This window comes from Aptenodytes patagonicus, chromosome 8 (genome assembly GCF_965638725.1).
Source record: "Aptenodytes patagonicus chromosome 8, bAptPat1.pri.cur, whole genome shotgun sequence".
NCBI lineage: Eukaryota > Metazoa > Chordata > Aves > Sphenisciformes > Spheniscidae > Aptenodytes > Aptenodytes patagonicus.
The window spans coordinates 19,972,810-19,999,397 of NC_134956.1; the positions used below are offsets into that span (position 1 = coordinate 19,972,810).

The following is a 26,588-nucleotide window of genomic DNA, read 5'->3' on the forward strand; positions in this document are numbered from 1 at the left end:
AGAGCCCAGCAAAATAAGAAGTGCTGAAGGCAGGACCTGCTCCCATCCCAAGACTAAAACATTTCCGACATAGTATTTCATCCTCCAAAATAACAGCAACAAAACGCCGCTGTTAGAATTATTCACTAATAATGTTGCTGCTTCGTTATACAAAATGGAATCTCACTTTTAGACTTATTTTGCCATGACAGAGTACATGCAAAACACTGCAATGCTGCTTCGTTATACAAAATGGAATCTCACTTTTAGACTTATTTTGCCATAATTCAGTACAACACATTAAGACAGGTAATGTTTATTATATTAAAGTAAAATCAGCTAAGTAGTCTATCATTAGCATAACTGTTCTCTCCGTAACAATACAACTCCCTATTAAGGGGGGGGGGGGGGGGGGGGGGAGAAACCCTCTTTAAAATTAAATTAGCATTTTATTATTGTAATTTTGTTTACTGTATTTTATCAGGAGGGAAGATCTCCCTCTGACCCACAGAAGGCAGCACGATGGGCTATGCTGACATTCCCCGGCATGTCAGGATGTCTGCTGTCTTCTGTATTCTCTTCTAGCTGAGGAAAAACGGGAATATTTTCATATTTGTTTACAGAATGAAACATCTGATCTTATCTACCACTTCTCATGCATACCAGGTTTCTCACTAAGTGCCAGGATAATTGTTTCTGCTATAATAAATACCCATTTAATTTGCATAAAAATATAAAGTTTACATAAATTAAATCCTTTCTACATCTAACATTTGTCAAATAGAGACTAAACCGGAACACACAACACCAAATACTCATTTAATAAGCTGAGTGAGATTTCAACCTCGAGATTATCATCATCATTTTTCACATTTTAAAAAGTTATCGTTTTTGTTTCCCGCTCCAGCATGAAAGGAAAAATTATAACCTGCTGTACGTGGTTCCGAACAGTGGTGATATTTTATAATGATTCAGTTTAAAAAAAAAAATCAAAAAAAGAAAAAAAAAATCCGTATTTTTTTCCAGAGTTTAGGAAAGGAAATGTTAGATCAACATATTCTGCCAAAAAAGCCTCAAATAAACCAAAAGCAATCCTGCTTAGAAACATCCAAAATACCCCTAAAGCCCTTGAAAACCCCTTGAAACCCTCTCTCTCCCAGACACCCTTAATGTACTGAGAATGATCATCCTGTCAGACTCCTTACATTTGTGTATTAATTCATTAATACATTAAGGAGAGCTTAATTAAATAATAAAAGACCGTGATTGAACCGGCAACATTTAATACGCCTAGAATTTCATGTGAGCAAAAGGGAAGTGTTATACAGAGGGGCTTTTTTTTTTTCCCTATGGCAGATTTTTAAGAAGAACTGCAACTCCCGACAGAGATTTCTAGGGAAGGATGAGCCCTCTCTCCACTCCCTGAGTATTTTCTCCTGCAAGAGTCGAACCTGTAGCTGCCTGCTCTTCAAACTTGGGGCGTTTGAGAAGACATATATTGACCTGGTCAGCTGAAAAAATTAGTGAGCTCCTGAAAAATATTCACCTGTTAAATCATGCTGTTTATTTCCCCAACGAAACAGAGCTCTGCTTAAACGGTCGGTTAGGCTTCGCCACTCCGGTTGCAACCGTAGCCTTTAGAACAGTCGTAAACTTTATTTGCTTAAAATGTGCAGTTTTTCACACCTATGGCAGACACCTACAGCTGAACATCACAGCTAAGCACAACGGTGCAAATTAGATTCTAATGAGAAAACATCAGTTGCTTCTTTGACAATCTTGCCATTCACTGATTTACTTCTAATGAAGACACACTCCAACCAGCAAGCTCGCCGTGTTAAAGGTCAAAGCACGTTCAAAAAAATGCCTCACAAAATCAAGGCAAATGGGAAACCTGTAAAGAAACCTTCTCATAAAGTGGCGTGGCAATTAGCGTAATTGTGCAAAAAGCCGTCTTCGGTAAAAAGTGGAAGAAATTAAACTGCCACTACTGTAACAGGTTAGATGAAAATCAAAATTTAATGTATTCTCCCTTGTGTCATCTTGTTTTGTCAAGACATCAAATAGAATTGGAAAGTACAAAATAACAAGCCCTTGAGAAATCACAGAAGCCGACCTTTTTGATGTTGTTGGTTTACCTTGTTCTCAGTTATTTGAACAATGATGTTTCAGATTTAAGGGCAAGATAAAGCTTAAAAATTAAAACCCGTTGTCAGTTTGGGGAGGAGGGGGTGTTGTCCCTCCCAAATAACAGAGCATCTTACCTAATCAATGAAGGCAAATCCGTCCGAAACTAGTGCACAGAACAATTAGCAATTCCACTTATTTGTTCAATATTCAGTCTGGGTTTTCTAACATTCATTCAACTTCAGTACAAACTACAGATCCTCCTGCTAGCGGAGGAAACTCTGCTGGAAAGGTTAAAAAGAAAAAAAAAAGGGGGGTGGGGGGGGAAAGAGGCTGGGGAAGAGATATTTGTCAGTGCTGCTTCTCTCCCCAATCGCTACACAGCCACTTCAGATCTGCAGATGAGTGCGTGATGTATTTTTTTCCCTTTCCTTACAACTGGAAAGCAAAGCTGAGCAAGTAAGCACCTTATAAAAACAAAACAGTACAGGACATTTTAACTGAACTACAGCAAAGTAGTTTCCAGTAATGCAGTTCTGCTTTCAATAAAACAAACAAACTGCTTAAAACCAGCCAAGCCTTTCACCAAACAATAACAAATTTAGCTTATGGTGTCAGGACTTTCCCACAATCTAGTTTTGCAGGTGTTGATAAAACTACCCCAGCTACCACTTTTCCCTAGCAAAGAGGGGAGAAAACAACATCAGTAAGTTATCTTGGTACCAGGAAACATTTTCATAAAGTATACCCAAGTGCTGTGTCCTTCCAGCGTAGGTTTGTCTACAGCAGCTCTAAAATGACTAAGAAATACAGAGCAAGAAAACAGAAGAGCTTTGCAACTCCTTAAACTTTTGAGTGCAAAAATCCTTCTCCCCTTACCTTTCCTTCAGCTGCCCAGGGCATGCAATCACAAATACAGAAACTAACGCATTTTACACTGAAATCATAATTTGTTTAGCTGCGGTATTTTAAAAACAACACGATTCTCAAGCAACATCAGTGCTCGAGCATTGCCAGGTTAAAATGCTGCGTAAGAAATCACTCTGCCCTACATCACTTTCAATGCCTAAAAATCCCCTTTAACCTTCTCCACACAACTGTTGCAACCCTTTTCTTCCTTGCACACAACTAAAACCAACTCAACTTGCGCAGACGTCAAAGCCCACCGTCCATTAGTGCAATAATCCATCTGTGACCCATTACAACCCAGGGGCGACACGTTACGACTCCACAGTGGTGTCTGATAACTACTGACGCCCCAGCATAAATTTCAGCGTGGGGCTAAGAGTTACGCTTTTAAAATGTGTAGAGGGCTCATCCAGCTGTAGAAGAACGTGAGGCACCCACACCTTCCTATGAGCAGCGAGATCCCCAGAAAGCCAGCGCTGGGATTTCATTTCTTCCCTGGCAATCCCATTGTATTTACGACTCCTCTTTAGTTCAGCTGAGTGACTGGTCGGAGCATGTCTCACAGCTTTTTTTTTTTTTTTCTAAAGCAAAAATAACGCTGCTTAAAAAAGGGAGGGCACGATGGTACAGCACGGTAAAGTGTATGTTAAACAAGACCAAAAAAAACACCAACTGTAGCAAACAGAAAAAATTTCAAAGCAGCCCTTCCTATCATAAGCTTTCTGATGATTTATGGTTTACCAACTCAGCAAGGTTACGCAACACTGCATGCCTTTAGATGCATTATTTGAGTCAGTTGAGATTTAATTAAGATCACAGCCTCCAAAATCCCTGTCAAATGAAAATTCACAGAAGACAATACACTATATATCCTCATGCAGATAGTCTCCATTCCATGCTCTGGAATAACATAAGTTAATCCTCGTTTCTATGGTGGCAGACAAAAGTTCACTAATTTTGTTTTCTTTTGACACTTGTGTTGTTTTCTGTTTTATGTCATGAGATCATTCCCTTTTGAGAAGGGGAGGGGAGCTGATATAGGGGGAGAGGAGGGAGAGCAATATGTCTGAATATGGCAGCAGATGTATTTTGACATTCTCACAGCTCTGCCGTGATGTCATCAAGTTTTCATATAATTAACCCCTGCCAGTAAGAGCATCATTTCATGACATCTGTCCATTGGGAAGAGGAGGAAGGAGTCGGGGACAAAACACCAAAGTGCCTCGATTTTGCTCTCACGCTAAAACCAAAAATCCAACAAAATTAAATTAAGGCTACAAACTAGCTTTCGCATCTTCCGTATCAGCGACTGGCTTTTCCCAATTCATTATCTGCCCCAGCTGCCTCCTCACCTCGGAGGTGCTCCGAAACCACACGCCACGCACGCCCAGCTCATCGCTAACGCCTTCTCCTCCCGATGGTCCCGGTGCAGGGGAACCCCTGCGCTCTGTAGTCCAATTCCTCTATACGCTAAACATGAGCAGGTTAAATAAAACCGTATTTCTTACAGGGAAATTGCTAGAACTTTACCTCATTCCAGTGTACTTCTATTTGCATTATCTTAATATCTGCTTGCTTATCTCATGGTTTAGAAATGACAGGTGCTAGCGGTCTTTTGTTTGACAGGCCACTACACAAATAACTGTCTTGCCTGAAAGGGCTAATGCACTACTAATGAACAATAAATCAACTTTGATTATAAAGTGTCAGACCAATCAGTTTGCAGTTCAGCTCTATCACCGCCTAGGCCGAGGCAGCTACTCTGTTTAGGCAGGATTTGGGTTTCATCTCCGCAGCCTTATCAATGAAATTTTTTGGAAGTAGTCACAGGAGATCACTGAAAGCCCTCTGACAGCAGATTTCCCGCTGGCTGCGAGAAGAGGAGAGCGCCTGCTTTTAGAGACTTCCTAGGCTGCTACTGCAATAAATATACAATCAACAAAAGCCATTTCTTAACCAGACAGAAGTACGCTCTAATGACATGTTCACATATAAACACGTATTTTAGCCGTGCCTTTTAAAAGAGCTAGAAGCAAACAGAATTGCTTTTTAACTTGATGTAAAGATGGTGTAAGGTGCCTGAAAGCTTTGCACAGTAAACATACTTATGAGGGGCCCGATCCGGCAAATACTAATTTAGCTGGCAGAGTGCTGACTGCTTCGGGGGGAGAGAGAGAGGGAGAGAGACTCCTCTCCTATTATAGCTATTGCACGTCCGCCACTCCTTCCAGGATCGGGCCCGGGAGCATCAGGCATGCTCTGACCCAAATGAAAAAGACTTTAACATTTCAGTTTATTTATAAAAAGGCAAACTAGCCTGCGTAAGTCACTTTTTAATTAGAAATAAACTTCAGCGATTTATTGCAGTTAGCAATTCAACACTCACTGCTAGAATAAATCCAACCATTTCGTTTTCGTAAACAGATCTTAGTCACCCCGAATGATTCACGTTTCCTGCCACCAAACTTGTTTTTATTTAAAAAATACGAAATGGTAGTGCTTCAAACGCCGGCACACGCACCGAGACGACTGCTTCGCGTTCTCGAGTGGCTGCTCCCTACCACCGGTACAAGGACAAGGCGAAGCCCTCAGTGTTTTGTAGAACAAGCTGGCTTCGAAGGAGTTAATCCCAAAGAGGAAGAGTGTATATGCACTTTGCTCTAAACTTACCACCCACTTCCTAAGGGTTCCCTCCTCCCCGCCACCGCCACCCTCGAAAAATCATCTCATTTGCACTGAAACACTGGCTCGCAGGGTTGACACTTAACTCGGCTACATTTAGATCCCATTACATTTATTTCGCCGGGGTTCGTAACACTAGTCAATGTCAAAAACAAGGCTCACTCACTTAATTTCCCCCTGGTTAAATTGACTGGCGAATCCATTCAGCAATCCCGGTTCCTGACATTTAAACCCGACAAAGTATTTCACCCGGCTCTGCGCACTTTCCCTCCTTCCTCGCTCTTCTTCACAACTACAGCACCGGAGTAAAAACCGCCCGGCCAGCTACGCGCACCCGAACTGTCAGAACAAAAGACAGGCGAGACACGGAACAAATGCCACCACTTTTAAAAGCCGTCAGCAAGTTGCGAGGCGCGCACACCGTACCTCCCGCCCCTCACACGCGGCCGCGGCGGAGGACGCCGCGGAACCGGCCAGCAAACTCGCACCCAGACACGAGGGGTCGAGACCGCGAAGGCTGAAGCATCGTTTGGCTTTTCCAGCCCCTCCGGGCTCTTTCCGCCAGTCCGGGAGCGGGCCTGCCCCCACCCCCCCCCCGCGAGGCACCCACCTGGGCGGCGGCGGGCGGCGGGCGGCGCGCCGGGCCATGGAGCGGGCCGGCGGAGCGGTGCGGAGCCTCCGCGGGTGCGGGCGGAGTGGCGGGGCGCGCTGCTCGCGGGCTGCCGCGGCGCGCCGCCACCCGCGCGGCCCCGCCCTGCGCCGCCGCGCACACCCCGCCCCGGAACGGGGCGCCCCGCGGGCCCGGCCCTCCTCCTCCCGCGGCGGGCACCGCGCTGCCTCCGCGCCCTCTGACCTGCCAGCCGCGCTCCAGACGACAGCCCGTCCCCGCAGCGCCCGGCGCGCAGCAGCCCGCCGCGCTCCCGCCGAGAAACTGTTTAAAAGCCGCACCGCCGCCACCCCCCACCCCCCCCGAAATAAATCTATTTTGCGGGGAGTGGGTGCCAGCAGCCGGGGGGGCGGGGGGGGGGGGGAAGTGTCAGCTAGCACAATGCTCCCGGCAGCCGCTTCAGGCGCGACGCGGTGGAAGCGCCACACAGCACTGAAGGAGAGTCTCTCCCTCCCTCCCTCCCTCCCTCCCTCCACAGCAACTTTCTCTTCTCCCGCGAAAAGTGGGAGAAAAGCTTCCACTCTCCTCTCGCCCGCCCCTGAAAGCTCAGGATTTTAATATCAGAAAATAGTAATAATGGTAATAAGAAAACAACCACAAAAAGCCTCTGACAGGAGTTCGCACCAAGCCGGACTACAGCGCCCGGCCTGCGAACGGGAGCGTCTTCCCCTTCCTCCCTTCGCAAAGCAGGGGGGGGGGTCAGTCACCGACACGGCGGTGGGATGCTCAAACGCGTCCCAGGGCAGGGGCTCCTCCGCCGCCCAGCTCACACCAGCACCTGACCAGCGGGGGCCACCGCTACCTGTTTTCAAGGCAGCCGAGCCCTCGGGTTTAGTGGAAGCGAAACGGCGTGTTTGGGTCTGCGGCACCTTTGTAACAGAGGGGTTAGCGGTTTCACGTCACTCAGAACAAGCTTCCTCAAACTCTCACGCGGGCGAGCTCAAAGGAACGCTTTTTGGCCCCCCCCCCCCCGACTTCAGTAGGCAAACACAACCCCGTCGCTCTGCTGCCTCTTAGCCAGGGACTGCCACGGTCCCCGTAACCTATTTCCCCTTGCCCAAAAAGCTGCTATCCACTTCATCTCGGGCAGCAGTATTTGGTAGAATCTCTCCCGCTGTTTCAATTTTATTTTTTTTCACATTTTCACATAGTTTCTGAAGAGAAAATTGATGCCGATAGTTACTTCGCGTGCAAGTAACTGAAAAGACAGAAGCCGCCCTGACACTGTTCCCAGGCAGAACCGTACTTTATTTGCAGGAGTCGAGGGCTGTTAGACAATAGCCCCATTAGTTATGCTGCTAAAGAACCTCACAAGAAGCAAAGACAAAGGACCCAATTTACTGACAACTTGTGATCTGATGTTAAATGGGATGTGATACGGATTGCTTTCCACCCTAAAGTGTTTTCGTGTCAGATAACAAATTTATTAATGGGATTTTTTTCAGGTCACAAAAATGTGACCCCACCCTCTTATGAATATTTCATAAGGGACTAAGGGCATCTTTTGCAAGACCCTAAATCTGCCAGAAACAGCCTACATGAATCAGAAAGCGCCTGCCTCTTAAAGGGGCACACATGCACCGAGCAGGTCAGCACATAAAGGGCATGGGAACAGCCGGTATTCGTAAGTATTAGATGTATGCAAAGTCAAGCAAATAAATACGCACACACTCCAACACACTGGACGCTCAATAATAACATAAACTTGTAATGCCTGCGATGAGCTAGTAATAATTATCACCTGCGCTTAAGAGAATCCTTCCTGTCCTGGACTTCAAAGTAATCTCGAGGAACTCAGATTGCTTTGGGGAATATATTACAGAATACACAGACTTAAACTTTTCAACACTTTCTCCCGTGGAGCGCCTCCTCCTCCCCGCTGCATTTGCAAAGAGCATCACTGTGGCAGCATCCCCAGCTGCACTCACGGCGAAGAGGCATCGGTAGGAAACAGCTCTGTGCATTTCACAGACCCTTACTAACTTCGCAGCTGAAACACGGCGGGGGCTGCATGCCCGGGCAGTCTCTGCAGACCGGTCATAGGATGCTCCACAGACCCCAGTCTGGAAATCTTTGATCCGTCTCGTCTTCCTCAGCACAAACTTCTCACGCACACACGACCCTCAGTCCTATTAAGTCACATCTTCAATTCTTGTTTTCTAATACGGCCATATCCAGGTACACGCAGCTCAATGAAAGACCAGTGCCCTCCTTCTGCCCTGATCGCTGGCTGATCACGTGCCTTTGGACCAAGCTCTGACTTACTATATTTATAAAAAAAGGGGGACTCTACGAAGCCTACCGCTTTGTTCAAGGCACTTCTCTTCTTTGCAGGGGCAAAGAAAAAGCGTAACATGGCAATGCAAACACAAGGCTGAGCTACATGCAAAGCAGAAGCATAGTGCTGGCTCTGGCCCTGCCAACTCTCCCCCGCCTTGGACAAGTCACCTAGAAATTTTTGTTGGTTTTTTTAAAATGGCTATCACATTGAGGATGCCTCTCTCTCCGAGAGCTCCGTTTGCAAAATTTCTGGCCTGGCTCTGGAGTTGCCTGCACGCCCACCATTTCAAAGGCAGACAACGGCCTCAACATCTCTGTCTCCTCATCTGCACAACGGGGATAATACTACTCATTTCAGGATCTTCTGTAGACCAATATTTGCAAAACACTTTGAAAATGAAAGGTGCTGTCTAAGCACTGAGCGCTGGCCACAGAACCTGCAAGCCGTATTTTTTAAAGCATTTTATGCCCTTTCATATAAAAGCTTCATACCTGCAAGCTCAGCCAACATCTGCTGTGGGCTAAAAACTTCAGTCTATTCCCTTAGTAACAGAGATGGTAGCACTTATTAAGTAAGGCCACCATGAAATATAATGCATTTCTAAGCCAGCAAAATATTTTAAAAGACCAAGAAGAACCATAAACTCCCACTTAGTTCCATTCAATTACGCAGAGTCATCACAGACAGAGACAATCAGACAGGGATGTTCAAAACAGGACACATAAAGTAGCAAATTAAAAATAACCGGGAATGAGCGTGGCAGACTAGGTGGCTCTTTGGCACCGCGTGCCCACGAGATCTGATCCATATTAAGTGGCGGTATCAACACCTGGGTGAAAGAAAGTAATCACTGGAGTGTAGCATGGATACTAGGCTCTAAGGTCCAAGTCAGAGGAATAGATTATGAATTACGATGAAGACGAACACAGCGGAATAAACGGCTTTGTTATGCCATTAGTTTACACGTACGCTTTATTCACAGACTTCTGCAGGTACCCATCCATGCAGAGGCCATGGACTTGCCTATCGAAAAGCCTCAGCTGCCCGCAGGGCACGGGAGAAAGAAAGAAAAGACAAGACATCCACGTAGTGCAACCTCCCCTAATGAGAGTTAACCTGCCCCAAATTAGGAAATTTTATGTCTAGTCCCAATATGAGGCAATTTCTACCTAAGACAGCAATTTCATCTGTTCTTGTCCTCGCGATGCTCCCCTGGGCAGGCAGGGCCAGACAGGTCCCACTTTGCTCTCTGGCAGCAGATGGTGGGCCAAATCCTGCACCCCGCTCTCCAAGTACCGATTTGGGAGCAACTCAGGTGAACTTTGGTGCCGGCGCTGCTGCGGCACGGAGGAGCTTGCCTGCCCGCTGGAGCCAGCGCCAAACCTGGCAAAGGCGAGTGCCAAATTACGCTGCTCAGCACAGGGGCTAGAGCCACCGGCCAGTTTAAAAGCAAGCTGCTGTTTGCAGTTCTGAGGGAAAAAGCCGTCTCGGATACTATTCCCACTCCGGGATCCCCAGGCCCATTTTTGTGGGGTTAAATCACATTTTCCTGTTTTAAGAATGCTTCATTTTCCCTTGTTGCTGTTTGAAAGACCTATGAAAACAAATGGGGAAAACAACTGACTAAACAGGAAACAGTGAAACTTATTACCCACAAAGTGCTGAGAAAAAGGACAAAGTAAACTTTTTTTTTTGTAATTTTTAATAATCTCAGCTAACGCCCTCATGGTAAAGTATCTTCAGGCAGAAAAGTGATTTTTAGGCTGATGGGGTCTCTAGCAAAACAGAACAGCAAAGCAATTAACATTTCGGTAACGCTTGTGTCCCTGTTGCTCTTCTTTTTTTGATGCGAAACTGTCATTTTCCTTATTGCCCCTGCAAATCCTGCATGAAGAAGGCTCTTTAAATCCCCTCAGTGTTGCACAATGGTTTAAATTTCACTTCATGGCATGCTTTAAATTACCATTCACATCTTCATTTAATGCATCATTTTATAATGCCAGTGTTACTAGTTAATTTATATATACACAGCAGGATGTGTCAACATTCAGGTGAGTTATGAATATGATTGTGCAGGAGTTATGGAAGACATTTCAGCAAAATTATGGTTCCCTCTAAACATAAAAATATTAATAATGAATCAAACATCACAGGTAAACAACAAATTTTATATAATTGCAACCCACCATGCTTCCAGATAAATAAATAAATAAAAATGGCAACATTTTTGCTCTGCATTCATATTTGATTGGCCTTAATAAATTGCCATCTCTTTTCCTAATAAACTGTAATCTCTTGTTTCCGCCACAAAGTAAAATTTATTAGCACACTCTTCTACCAGCAGGTCTGCATCACTCACAGCACAGTGCGCAAATTGTTCCAAGTATGCTTGGGCATTATTCATAAATTATTTTTCTGCCCCAAAGTACACAATATATTGAAAGGTAGTCACCACTAACTGTTCTCAGTTACTTTCCTTAATTATGTGAGATAGCATTTATGTCACGTACAGTAGAGGAAATGCTGCAGTTTCCATTAAAACTCCTTTTTTTTTGCCATGGGTTGAGACACGGTGTTCACACAGAGAAAAACCTTCTTGGGACAGGAAAGACCGGAGGTGGTACCTGGTAGGAGATGGCAACACCTCCACTCGAAAAGAACAACCTCTGTCTACCTGAATAACCTACTGGGCATGACAACAGCGATGGCTCCTAGAGGAAAAGTAGGTGTTTTGTCATGATGTTAAAGTTGCCATGGTAAGAAAAAAAAAACCCCACAGAATGAAACATCAACAAAACAAACGTCAATCAAACACATTTTCGCCCGTTAAGTATTAACCAGTGAACTCCTGGCCACCCCAGACAGATCCTCTCCTGCTCGCTGCCCCTGTGCAGGCAGGCAGGCGCCGCGGGCTGGAGCAGCCCCAGTGCCCCCCGGGCTTTGCGTTTTGAGGTGGATCACCCCGGTCTGGGGTTGGTGCAGGTACAGCTGGTGTGAAATACAGTGTTAGACGCACTGCCCTCTCCTGGTAATCTGCTTCTATCATCAGGAGACTTAATACTTCGCCTCGTCTGACAACCACCGCGAAGAATCCCCTTCTAAAAAACCATGCCTACTTCCACAACAATGTATACACCCCCCCCATGTACCCACATATATCGCCACAGATTTAAATTCGAATAAATTGGATTAAATATGGGCCCTTTTATGTAGAAACACCTATCAGTCCATCACACGGCTTACTCGCACGCAGCCCAGGAGTGCCAAACCATATATTGTGGTTCATCTGTGAGAATAACCTGTATCACCGCTGGGCATCTTGCCGTTTTTTACTCACTCTGTTGGGAACGCATGTCGGCATATTTTCAATAAAACACCTTCTTAGCAGTAATGGGCCACTGTTCTCATTTCAATGGTCCCCAAGGTTTCATTATACAGTATATTTAGCTGGCTCATAGTTCCAAGTTTTCCTCCAGCATTCAAAAGCTATTTCTAATTTTTTTTTAAAGAAGGCAGCCATGGGAAGAGCTTTTGCTCATCTTTTCTTTAAAAACAGTTAACTTCGTACATGCAGCAAAACAACTCGAATTATTTCCTAAAGAGGTGTTTACGCAACAGCCCTTGTGGTTAGACAGGAGAGCACAGAAAAGCTGCAGCGCTGCTGATGCTACACGGGGAAGGAGTTTGAAGGCGGCACTGGGATCTTTGCTCCTGCTAGAGCGAACGGGTGGCACCACAGCTCCAGGAATCAAACGCACCTCCAAAACGCCAAAAAGCAGCAGAACAGTGCGATATGCAAAGCTGGCAAACAATGCTAAAGCCCAGAAGACTTACTGCAGGCAGGAGGACGCAGAGGAGCCCTTCGAGATGACCTCTGGTTGCCATACCGGACTTGCAAGGTATGCTTGCTGCAAGGCAGCGCTGAACTACCAGGAGGAGCTATTAAAGGTTACCATCCCGGGTTCCCCTGTATACGGATAAAAAGCTTTTTTGGAAGCAGGGCATGGCGAGGGAGGCCTCCTCGCGGCCACCACCCTGCGACACACATAGGGTGCTTCTCCTCCTCCTCGCTGTCTCTGGGTCAGGAGCATCCCCTCACTCAGCCCGGCAGGACTGGGGCCGGGAGGGGAGGAGAAGCCGGCGGCACGCTGCAGGGCAGGAGGAGACCCAGCTTGAGCACAGCCGTCCCCTGGCCTTTGGCCATGTCAGTCATTTTGATGGTGCACGTCTGGTTTCACATGGACAAGAAACAGCCAGCCGTACAGGCTAAGCAAACACCCCAACTATAGGACTTTGCTCTCGGATCCCTTGGGGTCATCCGACCGGCTCAGAGTCCTTTGTGCGGCACTAAGCAGGGCTTGCTGTGTGCTTTGGGGTTTTCCTTTGTACTTCCACTCCAGCCCTTCACAGCGCAATGCCGCGATCCATCACTTCTTCCCAAATAAACGGGGCCCGAACTGAACTCAGGGAGAGGGTCCTCCCCTCCCGCCTCCCTTCCCCAGGCAAAGGGGGCTCCTGACTGCAAGCAAGGGTTATGACCCATGGACGTTTCCTATCCAAATCCGGCTGCCGCTTATCCCAATCCTTTTCTCCCCCCTGAGCCACAAGAAAAAAGATGACGCTGAGAGGTAGTGGGTCTCCAAGCCAGGAGGGGATGCGGTGGGACAGCCGGGACCCACTCCTTCGCTGCACCCGTCATGGCAAAGGGTGAACAAGCAAATAAAGGAATTGGTCTGGGGTCCCTTAAAACAAATTTGTCTTCCCATCGCAAGAGAAATCCCTCAGATGTGCCTGAAGACTTGGGGCAGGGCTGCTTGGGTTGGAAAAGCACAAACTCACTGCAAAGTGTAACAACGGAGGAATACTATAAAAATCCATCTCGGCAAGTGAAACTGTTATTTATGCTCTGGATGGAGACAACAATTCTCTGCCGCTAAATGCAGCCACTTCTGGGGCGGATGGTGGCAGCAATTTCGCCATCCAGAGCTCTGGAGGAATTCAGGACACCTGAGGCACCAAATCCTTCACTCGAATGAAATTGCAGGGTGATTAAGCAGAGAGAATGTTACTATCCAAACTGTAATTTGGCCAGCACAATGGATCTAACACCCCTATTCTTGGGAGGGAAAAAAAAAATAGTACTGTATTTGAAGTTCAAAATCTAATTAACTATTTGAGAAAAAGAATTCTGTTTTTAAAAGAAAATTCCTAACAATATAAAGAGAATTAGTGCCAAAGTTTTTGAAGAACCGCATAAAATGGTATGAAAAACGTATGATATTGTAATAATAGGAATGACTGGATTTGCTCAAACGTTCCTTATACCTTATAATACAAGAATAAAATACAGTGTAAATCCTTCTATCTACATAAGTTCCCTGTACAGAAAAATCTCTCCTTTAATAGGTTTACACCTTTAACATGTATTAGTTTGGAAAAGTCCTAGGGTATAATTACACATCTTGGCTTGGCACATTAATAGCTGTTCCCTTCATTTACCGATTTCTTTTACTGGTCAATTTGCTATTTTACTACGCTGCTCTTACAGCTCAGCTTCACAGCAGCACCCTCCGCCAGCAGACCCTGTGCCGGGAAGGGGAGAGGGTCCAAGCTGGCCACGGGCTGCGTGCTGCCTTAGGGAGGTGGTTTTTGATACCTGCCATCTGCACGTACGATGCTCGTCTGGGATGCAGCACTTGCATCCGCATGTGCCAGCGAGCCGCAGGTCGCAGGCAGAAGGAAGCGGAGCTGCCCTCGCTTCCTTGAAAATCTGTGCAGAAATACGCCCTTCAGGCCCAGGAGAAAACAAGCCAAGCAGGGCTTCTTCAGGACTTCTTGCCACCTTGCTGGTCACGTCTCCCTCCAGGTCACTGTGGACCATGCGTGTGCCCTGCAGAGCCGCGCTTGCTGCCGCACAGGCTCCCGGCCCTGCATCCTGATGTGCTGCTCCCTCCCACCGTCCCCACGCCGCTCCCTCCCAAAGCCCCTCTGCCTCCTTGCATCCCTCGATTCCTCCTTTGCTCCAGGCTTTCCCTGTTGTCCAAAATTCTGCTCTCTGCTCCCCTGGAGCTCCATCCCTATTGCTCCTCCTCACCTTCCCTCTCCCCAATGGCTGGAGAGATGCTCGCCTGGGGCAGGATGCTCACCTAGCTCCACGAAATAGCTGGGAAAGGACCATTTCCCCATCACAGAGAAGGGAAACCCTTAATGATCTACCTCACCGGTCCCTGCAGGTTCACTTTGCATCTCTCAGCTCCAGGCTCAAAGGCGAAGCTAGCGTTCGCTAAGCCTCCGTCCAGCTTTTACAGGTTTTTCGACAGTTTAAGAGGGTTTTCTTGTGTTATAGCGGAGCCATTCATTTAATGGCTTTTCAGCACTGCCATTATAAACCAGAACTTTTCAGGTGTTTATTACTCAGCTTTAAAAATTGGCTCTATGCTGAAATTTGGCAAACAAAGTGTCAGCCTAGGAGAAAATTTTATTTTTTGCCAATTTTATACTCTAAAAAAAATGACCCCATTTTGGCCTCCATAAAAATGCAGCTTTTGCTGCCTCTGTGACACTGGTGAAGTAACAAGTCAATATTGTAATATTGCCAGCAGAGCTGCAGTGATTTAATGCCTAAAATTGCTTTGAAGGTGAAGAGTGCTATTGAACTGCTAATTATTAACTATTATTACTGATCCTGCCGCACAACAAAGATGCAAACATAAAACAAAGGGAATATGAAACGTCACTGGAAAAACAAGGCAGAATCGACATAAGGGTCCGGCGCTGAACACGGGCGAGCTGGAAAACAAGAGTTAAGAGCGCGGGCAGGGTGGGACCCAGATGGAAGAACGAATGAACTGATACAGAAATATTATTTTTCATTTTCCAGGACGGTATTTCAAATACAAATAAAATACAAATGATACCGTGTAGCTTGCTCCACGCCAAAGCTAGCAATGATGTAGGATCAAAATCAGCTCTAAGCCAAGCTGAACTGAGGTCAATAGGGACCTCATATTGCTCAGCCGGAGCCAAGAGAAACTTTGCCATTTATGTCAACATGCAGAAGACATAGAGCCTTGAAGGTGCTGAGGACGGGCGACCTTGCCTCGGCGGCCCGGCAGACATACACTGACATAAAAATGGGCTGGGAATTTCAAAAGGCCCGAAAGATGTAAGCATCCCCCAAATCTTCGGGATCCTTTCAAATCCCATCTGCACAGGGGCGGCAGCATCCACATCACACACGCCCCAAAATCTGACCTAGGCTGATCTGACTTGGCTGAACAGAGGGGAAAGTAAGCTATCTCCACTCTAAACCTCCCAAGCCACTCCACTGTATTACCTTCTTAAGGGACTGAGGTTTCACAGAAGACACGTAACAGAGTGAGTATTTCTTCTTTGGGGGAAAGGGTGAGGACCAGGAGGCGAGCGCGGCCAGGGCACGCTTCCATTTGGAAAGTGCCGTATCAAAGCAGCCCAGAGAGATCACCGGGGCCGCTTTCAAACGTAGTAAAAAGAGAAAACAATTTATCTTTCTGGAAACTTTCTGCTTGTCTAAGTGGCAGCTATTTAAATACAATTAACAAGCAAATGATTTTAAAATTACAATACATTTAATAAGGCAGCATCACAAACAATTTGCATCTCATTAAAGTGTTTGAAGCTGCGGAATCAGCCTCCCAAATAGGCTGCACGTCAAGTGGGAAACCCAGACGTAGTCAACAGCTTCTGCACCATCCTCTGACACCGGACACACGCCGGGAGGACGGCAGAGCGGAGGGACTCGGTGGTGCAGCCGAGCCCCCGGCCGGGCCAGCCCCACGGGGAGTTCTGGCCACGGCTCCCGGCACAAGGAAGGATGCCACAAGCCAAAGCCTTGCTGGAAGCGGGTGTAAAATGAGGAAGGAAGGAAAAGGGTGTGTGTGTGTGTGCATGTGGGATGGGCACTTTTTAATATACGTTCGTGAACAAAGAGCTTAAAGAGATTTCAAGCTATTTACTCAGCTATATATGTAATTAGAAGTTTATAGATTACACCACCACAAACCTTCCGAGATTGCTGCTGGGTTTGGACACACGTTAATTCCCAGGAGCCTCCTGCAGGACAATCCCATACCGACGCGTGCAGCAGGAAAAGCCTCAAACAAGTAACAGTTTTAAAAGCTTCCAACTCACTTTCAACTGTGATTTACTGTGGTGGCTCCATTTAACCTGGAGGATGCAGGAGCACTTCCCAGATCACACACCACTTCCTCACGTGCCTTTGGCTTCCTTTAGAAAGCCACGCTGCCGCACCGAGACCCGCTGCCTGGATCACATCCTAAGATGCAGGCTTTGCTAGGCACAGCTTTATACGGATACCCTCGTGGGTAAGGGCTGCTGTTTTTTTCTATCAGCGTAGCTCTTGTCATACAAGACCCTCCTGTTGTAGCCCATGGAGGGGAGTGATCTGGCAGGAGGCTGGTGGGAAACCGTTGCCGGTGGGAGGGAAGGAATATACGCAGTAGTTCTACAGGTGATGCATGAACAAATTCCTGGATGAATGAGGAATGCAGCTAAACAGCCTTGATTTCAATTATCAAAAGGCATGAAGGTGAGGACATCCATGAGAGAGGACGTCCCTGAATAAGTCACTTTTGACAATCAGCCTCAAGTGCTGGCACCGTCTGCTAGCAACAGTGACTTACGCACCAGCCACACCTTTAATCCAAGAGCTTGCTCCAAAGTACTTCATGAACTGAAAAGGCACAAACAATACTTTCTCTAATGTTCAGCGCAAGGTCTGATACAACCTTTTACTTTCTGTGCCTAAACCTCAACAGGCTCTGGAGCTGCGCGTGACAGTTGTTTAATGCTGCGCAGCACAGTTATATACAACACTGGCAGGAGAGAGCGAGAAAATAGTTTACAATTGAATCTGCGGAGGAAATTTGGGTAAGTTGAATGTAATTATCCATTTGGAAGCTGGCCAAGGGCTGGGACTACTCAAAACCAGGAGGGAAGCTGTTAAGAAGCAACCGGTTTTGCTCGTCCTTTGAAAGGCAGCACCTCCGAGCTGCCCCGTGGGCTCTTGCTCGGTGCTCCTTGGCAGGGAGAGCGGGGTCAAGCCCATCACCCGTGCTGCTCCCACCGGGGAGGGCTTTGCTGGGATCCAAGGGTCCCGTCCGGCTGCTGCGAGACTTGTCAGCGGTGACGGGGGGTTGGAGGCACTCACGCTCCACAGCACCTCTGCGAAGGGGGTGGCAGCTTGAGCCCGGGAAGCTCGGTTAAAAAAAAAAAAAGACGGAAAAAGTGACTGATAATAAATAGAAAAACACTGGTAGAAGCAAACCAGTCGTCGTCTTGCCAAGCAATGTGCAAGTAACAGGCTGCTCTGGGTGCAGCATGCCGGAGAAGCCCCAAAGCCCTCCGGGTGGTTCCCGGGTCTCTCCATCCCCGGTGCCATCACCGCCAGCGTGCGTCACCCCAAAGCTTCCTGCCCAGAGATGCCACCGACTATTGACACGGGCCTCGTGCATTTCTTTTTCAGACCTGTGGTTTTGTAGTTTGTCAAAACAGGATACTATTTAAATTTTAAATGTTACGATTTAAACAGAGACGAAATAGTTATTGCTGTTTTAGCAACCAGACATCGGGCTCTCCTCATGTACACACCGTTTTTTGTTTTTAAAAGACCTTTGTCCACGTTTGCCAGCACGCTATCTCTGCGAACCTGGATGCGAAGACAAGCGCCTAAGCAAAACAACGATCACTTTCTATGAATTACTGAACATGTGTAATTCATTTATCTGTAATATTGTGCTAAACTCAGCTCCAATTAAACAAACGAAAACACCTGCTTAGCACACATAGATCTTTCCATACCTCAGGGGAAGACACATCAGTGTGCTCTGTAGTACAATCTGGCTCAGAAGCCTACACTAACAATGCAAAGCTGGGATTTTTTTTTTCTTTTAAATGCACATAGGCAAGGAGATTAAAAAAAAAAAAAACAGACAGTGAGATTTTGGGGGAGGAGTATTTGTTTTTAGTACTTCTATCTTTAGCACGTGCAGTTCTGTAACGTTTAACTGCTCATCAGGGGCGTCTCATAGGCACTTGGACCCGAGGGCACGCATCACTCCAGAGAAAAAGGTGAGAAAATGAAAACTTTAAAACACATGTAACCGGCCCCAGACCTCATGATACTGTCAAACTACCAAAGAGACCTCGCGCTAACATATTGAGCCAGGGGAGAAGACGTTCTCTTGTTCTGCTTGTGGACCACGGGCATACACCAGCACTGTGGGACATCCCTGCTGTCCCCCCACGTTAACGGGTCGGAAATGCATCGCAGAAACACACAAACCGGGGTCACCCCAACCCCCCGACCAGGGGGGCGAGACCACCCTAGGCCCCCCAGATGACCATGCAGCAGCAAATGAGACATACCCTCACCTCACACACCTTTCGAACCAACTTAGGGGCGTCCCTTTGGGGGTGCCTCTGCCCGGGGCTGGTTTGGGCGCCCCGGGTGCTTTGCTCGGTGCAGCAGCCGCCATCGGGAGAGCCTGCAGCCTGCCAGATCCCTACACTTAACTCGTTTCCTATTCTTTACTCAACTGCCTGCAGACAATAAGCTGTCAATCAGATCCCCACAAGAACATTTACAATTATCTTCCCTCTCCCGCACCTCAGCATGGCCCCGTACGAATAGCTCCATCCTAAACTGTTCACAGATGAGCCACTTGCAACTCTTCTATTGCCCTAACTGCCCTGACTTGAGAGGCGCGTCAGGAAATTGAATTTCCTCGCGTTTTCAAATAAAAGTACTTTGGTGGCGAAGCACAGAAGCGAAAGAACCGGCCTCCTACAGGTGTGAGGCAAAAGCAACCAGGAATGGAAAAACTGCCCCAGTAATTATTACAGCATCCTGTGCAAGGAATAAGGCTGTTTGCTGCTTTTTTTTTTCTCTAGTTTGCCTTTTTCCAGCAAAATCAAAGTTACAAACTGAAAGGTTTTTTTTTATTTTTGTTTTGTTTTTCTTTCCTTTTTTTTTTTTTTTTTTTTTAAGACAGGGTGGTCCCCTCCGCTCACTCCTGCAGAATTAGCAACAAAACACCACAATTTTGCAGCTGGCCCTGCTGCTCTGATGTGTCCACTGCCGGGCTCTCCCAGAAGAAATGGGTTTGTTTTTCTTCTGGGTAGACACAGCTGAGTGAAGGACTCAAAATGAGCACACTTTCCAAGCAACGAGCCCAAGTAAAAAAATAACAGCGATGGCAGTCATAAACATACCTTCCCTTGTAGAGTCAGTTGCGGACAATGTGATTTAAAAATATCTTAACTATGTTCCGCGTTATATTAATGCTCCTATTCCAGAGAGAAATCCCCAACAGTTTGGGGGCACTTTCCAAACACTGCAGCCTGCGAGCCTGGCCAGGACGGGTCTTTGGGCCCATTCCGAATAGCACCAAAATCATTGCCATGGCTAAATTAGGGCAAAATCAGTACAGTCATCATTCACTACACTGTGACTTTACTGATTTTCTGCTCAACCGTCTGCTCAAGGGTTAGCGTGGTTAACGGCGAGGAGGCATTCACTCTCTTATTAATTGATTTGGGTAGCATCTTTGACGGCTGTCAAGCAGAAAGGTAACTATTGCCATTATGGCTTTTTTCCTCCTATTTTTAATTCTTGCGCAGAATATTTCTACAACCTTTTCTGATGAAAAATAACCTATCTGATGCTTCCCCTCTCCTTTAAAATGTTTATCCTGCTCCGAATCTGCAAGGTGTAATATCATCAAGGAAGGTCAGGTTTCAGAGAAGCTAATGGCTCCGCTGTGTGCTCCCACCACTTTGAAAAGACGAACAATAGTCCCTCAAGTGTTGCTGCCGGTGGCACAGCAGCGATTCACGATGGAGGGTTAGAAATCTGAAATTAAAATAAACTGCTTAAAACCTGCAGATACAGCGAGAGAGATGCAGGAGACTGAATAAAATGGGACAGTCTCTTAACCCAATCAACAAAGTGCTCATTGTTCCAGTTTAAGACAAGTAACGTAGCAATAAATATTGAGCAAAGGAAGTTAACCTGTATCCACAGCCTTTGAATAAACACAAAAGTTAAAAGTAAAATCAATGCAAGGCCTTTGGCTCTTGCCAACTTGTGCTTTATCCCTTCTTGCTTGGCCTTGTTTTTACTTTTGGGGATTTTCTTTGCCTTCTCTCTTGTTATTCATACTTTCCTGTATAAACTCCTTATCACACAGTAAAAGGACAAACAGAAGGAACTGCCAGTGCGCAATTAAACGACATGAACAACAGCTCGGTTGCGTTCTGCAAATCCACCCGGGTGCAGATAACCGGGAGGAAAAGGGCAGGGCAAGACGCTGACCCACAGCCCCCGTGGAGCCGGAGGAGCTCCCGCCTCCTTCCCACACCCCTTCTCCCCACAGGCGACCAGACGCAGCCCTGCAGACCTCTTTAACCACCAAACCCAATTTAATGTTTATCCTGTAGGATGGCATAGGCAACATTTGGCATCTCTGGAAGATACAGGCACATTCATCTCTACTACAACAGTCTGAGCATTCAGCCCTCGATCTGAGTACGAATAAATGCTTTGGTTAGTTGTCATTTTTCCTGAAGTGGTTTATCCATCCCCGTGCCAACACCTCAGCCAGTAGTACAGGTTTTCAGAGCGAGTATTAATTCTGACTTTGCTTTTAAATCACATTTTCTTCATTTGAGCATTATTATATTCCACAGAACCGGGCATGAGCATCATGCAAAAGGCATTCTGGTCCACGGTTGTGAATACAGCTGTGTAGGCAGAGGAATATTTGTTTTCCAAGTAATTTGTGCACATTCACAAAATTACAGCTGTCTGCAGTTCTCCTGAAATATCTGCCCTGCTGTTTACAAGTCATAAAATATAATCTGTCTTTTATAGGGTTCCAATTGGTAAATTTGGAAAAATATATATATATATATGCATGTGCATTTTTTTTACACTCAGATTGGCTGTTCCCCATTACATACTGGCTATTAACCCTGTACAACACGAGCACTAACTTGAGGAGCCACTGCTCTGAGACAACAGTGGACAGACCTTTGCAGGAGCCAGACGGGCCTCTCTAATACACTTTACAAATCGCTCATCGAGTTGCATCTCACTCTTAACCCAGAGCAACCTTCCCATGAAGAAGACGACATGAAACGGAGGCATGGGTTACAACCCAGCTTCGGGCGACAGGTTGCCACTTTGACCCGAACGCAGCTCACGTTGGGATGGAGCCCGGCAGTTCATCAATTAATAATGCAGTCAGTGACAACAGTGACAGATCATCAACAAACAGATCTTTATGCATCTATATTCTTGCAAGCAAAACCAACAAGATGGTGGTGCACCCTCAGCAAGTTTGCAGATGACACCAAGCTGAGTGGTGCGGTCGACACGCCAGAGGGACGGGATGCCATCCAGAGGGACCTGGACAAGCTCGAGAAGTGGGCCTGTGTGAACCTCATGAGGTTCAACAAGGCCAAGTGCAAGGTCCTGCACATGGGTTGGGGCAAACCCCGGTATCAATACAGGCTGGGGGATGAAGGGATTGAGAGCAGCCCTGCCGAGAAGGACGTGGGGGTACCGGTGGATGAAAAGCTGGACATGAGCCAGCAATGTGCGCTCCCAGCCCAGAAGGCCAATCGTATCCTGGGCTGCATCCAAAGCAGCGTGGCCAGCAGGTCGAGAGAGGGGATTCTGCCCCTCTGCTCTGCTCTGGTGAGACCCCACCTGGAGCACTGCGTCCAGCTCTGGAGCCCTCAGCATAAGAAAGACCTGTTGGAGCGGGTCCAGAGGAGGGCCACGAAAATGATCAGGGGGATGGAACACCTCTCCTGCGAAGAAAGGCTGAGAGAGTTGGGGTTGTTCAGCCTGGAGAAGAGAAGGCTTCGGGGAGACCTTACTGCAGCCTGTCAGTACTTAAAGGGTGCTTATGAGAAAGATGGGGACAAACTTTTTAGCAGGGCCTGTTGCAACAGGACAAGGGGGAATGGTTTTAGACTAAAAGAGGGTAAATTCAGATTAGATGTAAGGAAGAAATGTTTTACGCTGAGGGTGGTGAAGCACTGGCACAGGTTGCCCAGAGAGGTGGTGGATGCCCCATCCCTGGAGACATTCAAGGTCAGGTTGGACGGGGCTCTGAGCAACCTGATCTACTTGAAGATGTCCCTGCCCACAGCAGGGGGGTTGGACTAGATGACCTTTAGAGGTCCTTTCCAATCCAAACCATTCTATGATAAGATTAAAATTACTACATTTGCACTGTGGCTATGAACCAATGGGCTAGGCTGGCGGTTGGCATCTCCCAACAGGTTTGCTTCGGATGTTTATCCAAGCCATGAAGAGTTAGCCAAAACACTTCTATTGATTTTTAATTTTTTTTTCCCCAAAGATGGGAGAATTTTCACAGGTGTTTCTGATTTTTGCCTTTTGCTTCGTGACTGTATAGATAAAAAACCCCAGTTTCTTCCAAAAGTTGTCTGAATGCACAAAATACCGTTCGCTAGGACAACAAAGTCCTTGGGATAGAAATTTTCCACTGCAAATGTGTGCCGCACCTGCACAACAGAAAGCAACCCCGCTCAAGGCCTGGGACACAAACCATGAATAACTCTTCGGTCCAAAGTTTTGCTGAGGAGCAAAGTGCACAAAACCAAACATCCTACCAAGAAATCACAGTGGATGTGACCGCTGCCGTTGTGCAAACTGGAACTAATCATGCTGGTACTACTGGAGTGACTTTGGTGTAAAATTGATTTGAAAGAAAAATCAGAGGTAGGAAACTAAACCCGTCTGGGATCCCTTGACTCCAGCATACTCCCCAGACGGCTGTCACTTAAACCCAGGACAAACCTGGCCCGAGCTATTTAACCCAGTGCTGCCGCCCATCAGAGGTCCATGTGGCTGCACAGATGTGTCGTAAAAGGCTTGAAATTGAGATGTGCCACACAGGTTAATAACTTTAAACACGGCAAAATATTATTTGAAGCCGTACCACTTAAAAAATGCGTGCCACAGTGACAGAACTGGCAAGAAAGCGTTGAGATTTCATAATCATAGCTACCACTTTAAAAACCCTCAATCAGTGTGCTCCACCGCGTTACGTACTCGATGCAGTTACGTACTCGATGCACGCTGGCACATGGCAGGAGCTACGGAGCGGCAACACGACTCCCACGACGTAACGCGATGGAAGACAGTTTTCTGAGGGGCAAACGGTACCAAGGTATGGCATTGGTGACCTCGGTGGCTCCGGCACGGGCACCGCTGCCTCCTCGCGCCGCTCTCTGACACCCATCGCTGCCTGAGCTCCTCCCGTCATCTTCCCACCTCGCTTCAAAATACAATTTCAAAATTTTTTCAGCTAGACACGCTAAACCCAGGATGTAGATTTTCCAATTAGTCTCTGTTTAAACATCTGTTGGTAGACTGCATTTAACATTAGTTATTTGAGCAAAGCGCAATTTGATTAGGCTGTCTGAAACGGAGCCAAAGTCTGCAAAATAATAGCTCAATTAAATTTTGTTTTGCTTTCATTTGTCTTATACTTTCCTGAGTGTGATACAGTTGCATATAATCAAGTAAACTAATTCCTTTCAAAATGAGAGATTTCGGTGCCTTCTCCATCTCCCCTCAAAGTTTATTTAATAATCTCTTCCATCTTCTCCATGCTTCATCGAACTTCATCCTGACACAAAGTACCTTTCTTTCTTGTGCCTTCAGTCTACTTTAATTTTCTAGGCTTTCAATGACTTGAGATTATGCACCATTAATCTTACACCTTAAATAGATCAGTAATTTATATAAGGCAGATTACACTTATGAGGAAAATAAAAACATTTCAGCAACGCAACAGCCTTCCCTTTGCACACACCACAAAATATTTTGCCAACCTGACGACACAGCTGTAAAACTGTCAAGCTCCGAAGCCACGTCCAAGCAGCATTTCCAATTGTTTCCCCGGGTTTAGTTTCTCCTTATTTTGTTACGTTGCACTTGTTGCCCTGTAACTTCAGTATTAGCTCCAGAGATTTAAACACGAGGCAAACAGCTGCTCTCCTCCGCTCAAGCAAGCTAGATCAAAATGCCTTCTCTCTTTCTCTCCTGCCTCTTTTTTTTTTTTTTTTCCTTTCTTTTTAAACAAATTGCTGTAACGCAAGTATTTCTGGCAAAGTTGACGGTTTTAGGGCAAAATTCTGCTCTGTGATCATCACTGCTGATTCCTCCAGTGCATACTCCTCTCGACCGGTGCATGAGGAACACCAGAGCTTCCCCGCGCTGACTAAAGAAACTTTGCCTTGAGGATTAAAAAAAAAAATAAATAAAAAAAGTCACAGTAACTCAGCTGCTATGTAGATGTGTATATGAATTAAATTTAAACATTAAACATTGAAACATTAACTTCTTTCACACTTCTGTTAAAAGAGAAAAAAAGAAAGAAGCATGCATTCTCTGAGAGAAGAGATTTCTTTTATCGGAGGAGATTTTTGATACATAGTACTTTTTCTTTAGTGTTTTTTTTAACATATTTGTTGCAAAGTGTGAACACAAAGGGACAAGCTGAAATAGGTATCTGGCAGGCTCTTCCCCAGCACGTGCTGCTGAAAGCCACAAGTACTACTGCAGTTGTTAAAAATCTGTTCTTTCGATGCAGAAAGGCGAGGGACTCCTCCAGCACCGGTCCGGCTCTGCCCTGCCCGGCCACAGGCAGTACTTTAAAACACTCCTGCAACAAAACAGCCTTAAAAGTCAGAGGCAGCTACAGTCCGGGGAAGTTCAAAATGGGATATGTCCTATTTAAAATGTAGAGAGCTACTAAATATGACAACCATCTGATGTATGAAAATTATTCACAACCAAAAACAGACAGTCTGGAAATAGCTGGGATGACTTCATTTAGACAGAATTACCCAAATCTGTTTCTAATATACACAGTACACATAATAAATTTTTACAATATGACAAGGAAAACAAACTTAATAAAAGTTCCTGATCTTTTGTTACACAAGCAAGCTATAGCCATGATATGTTTATAATATTTTGCCCATGATATCACAGCTAAGTAACAAAAGCTAAGCAACACAAAAAACAGTTACTAGGTATGACTTCACCTCGCGACTCCCGTAACGACGTCGCTGCGCGCATCGCCCCAGCGTCCCACCTTCCCCAGCCTACATCCCGCGCTCGACTAGCACTCGCCGTGTCGCTTTTGACTAATAGTTTCCTTTTCTCCTTCTCCCAGGCACCCTTTGACTTGGGAAGCTGCGGATCTCTATGACGAGAGTTTGTTTTTTGACGACAACACCAGGACTCATCTGAACGGTAAGAGATTTTTAGCCTGTTTCCTTCACTCCTGGTTATTTGACAAGTGCTTGAAAACCCTGTTATAAACAATCTCTGTAGGAAAACAGATGATGTCTTACGATCACAGAAGGTAATTTTTTCAAGAACCCAACTTTCTGAGCATTTCCCAGATGCACCGCGTCAATCTTCCTGCGTTTGACTATCTCAGCTGGTTTTCCAGCCCGGGCGTTTCGCCAGGCGGGCCGGACTGCCCCTCATTGTCACTTCTGTTCGATGGCACTTGCACCCACTGCTGTTATTCCAGGCTTCAGGAAATTTTCTAACCACTGGACAGGCTCCAGCGTTGCGCACTAATAAGTTGCAGATTGCAGCACTCGAAGTGTGTGTGTGCACGCGTGTGTCAGATCAGGGCCACGGTTTGGGGGGGGGGGGGGGGCGGGGAAACAGTAGTTCAAAAATGCTGCCTACTCAAATTGACAGAAAAGTGACCCCTGCACTTCATCAGAAATTCCTGCAGACTGACAAAATAAAGGAGTTTGCTTTTATCACACACAGTAAGACTCATATGGAAAAATGGAAACACTACATCACTCGACCTT

At 46.3% G+C, this 26,588-nt stretch overlaps 1 protein-coding gene across 9 annotated transcripts in view; it reads right to left on the reverse strand.

The window, feature by feature from the left end:
* Positions 1–26,588, reverse strand: part of FOXP1 (forkhead box P1) — a 394,018-nt gene that overhangs the window by 81,480 nt on the left and 285,950 nt on the right. Inside the window, exon 1 of one of the 9 annotated variants that reach the window (XM_076346649.1) lies at positions 6,308–6,368. The exons of the other annotated variants lie outside the window; for them this stretch is intronic. The gene's annotated coding sequence lies outside the window, so the exon portion shown is untranslated. Of the gene's footprint in view, positions 1–6,307; positions 6,369–26,588 lie in introns of those variants that run through there. 9 annotated transcript variants of the gene reach the window in all.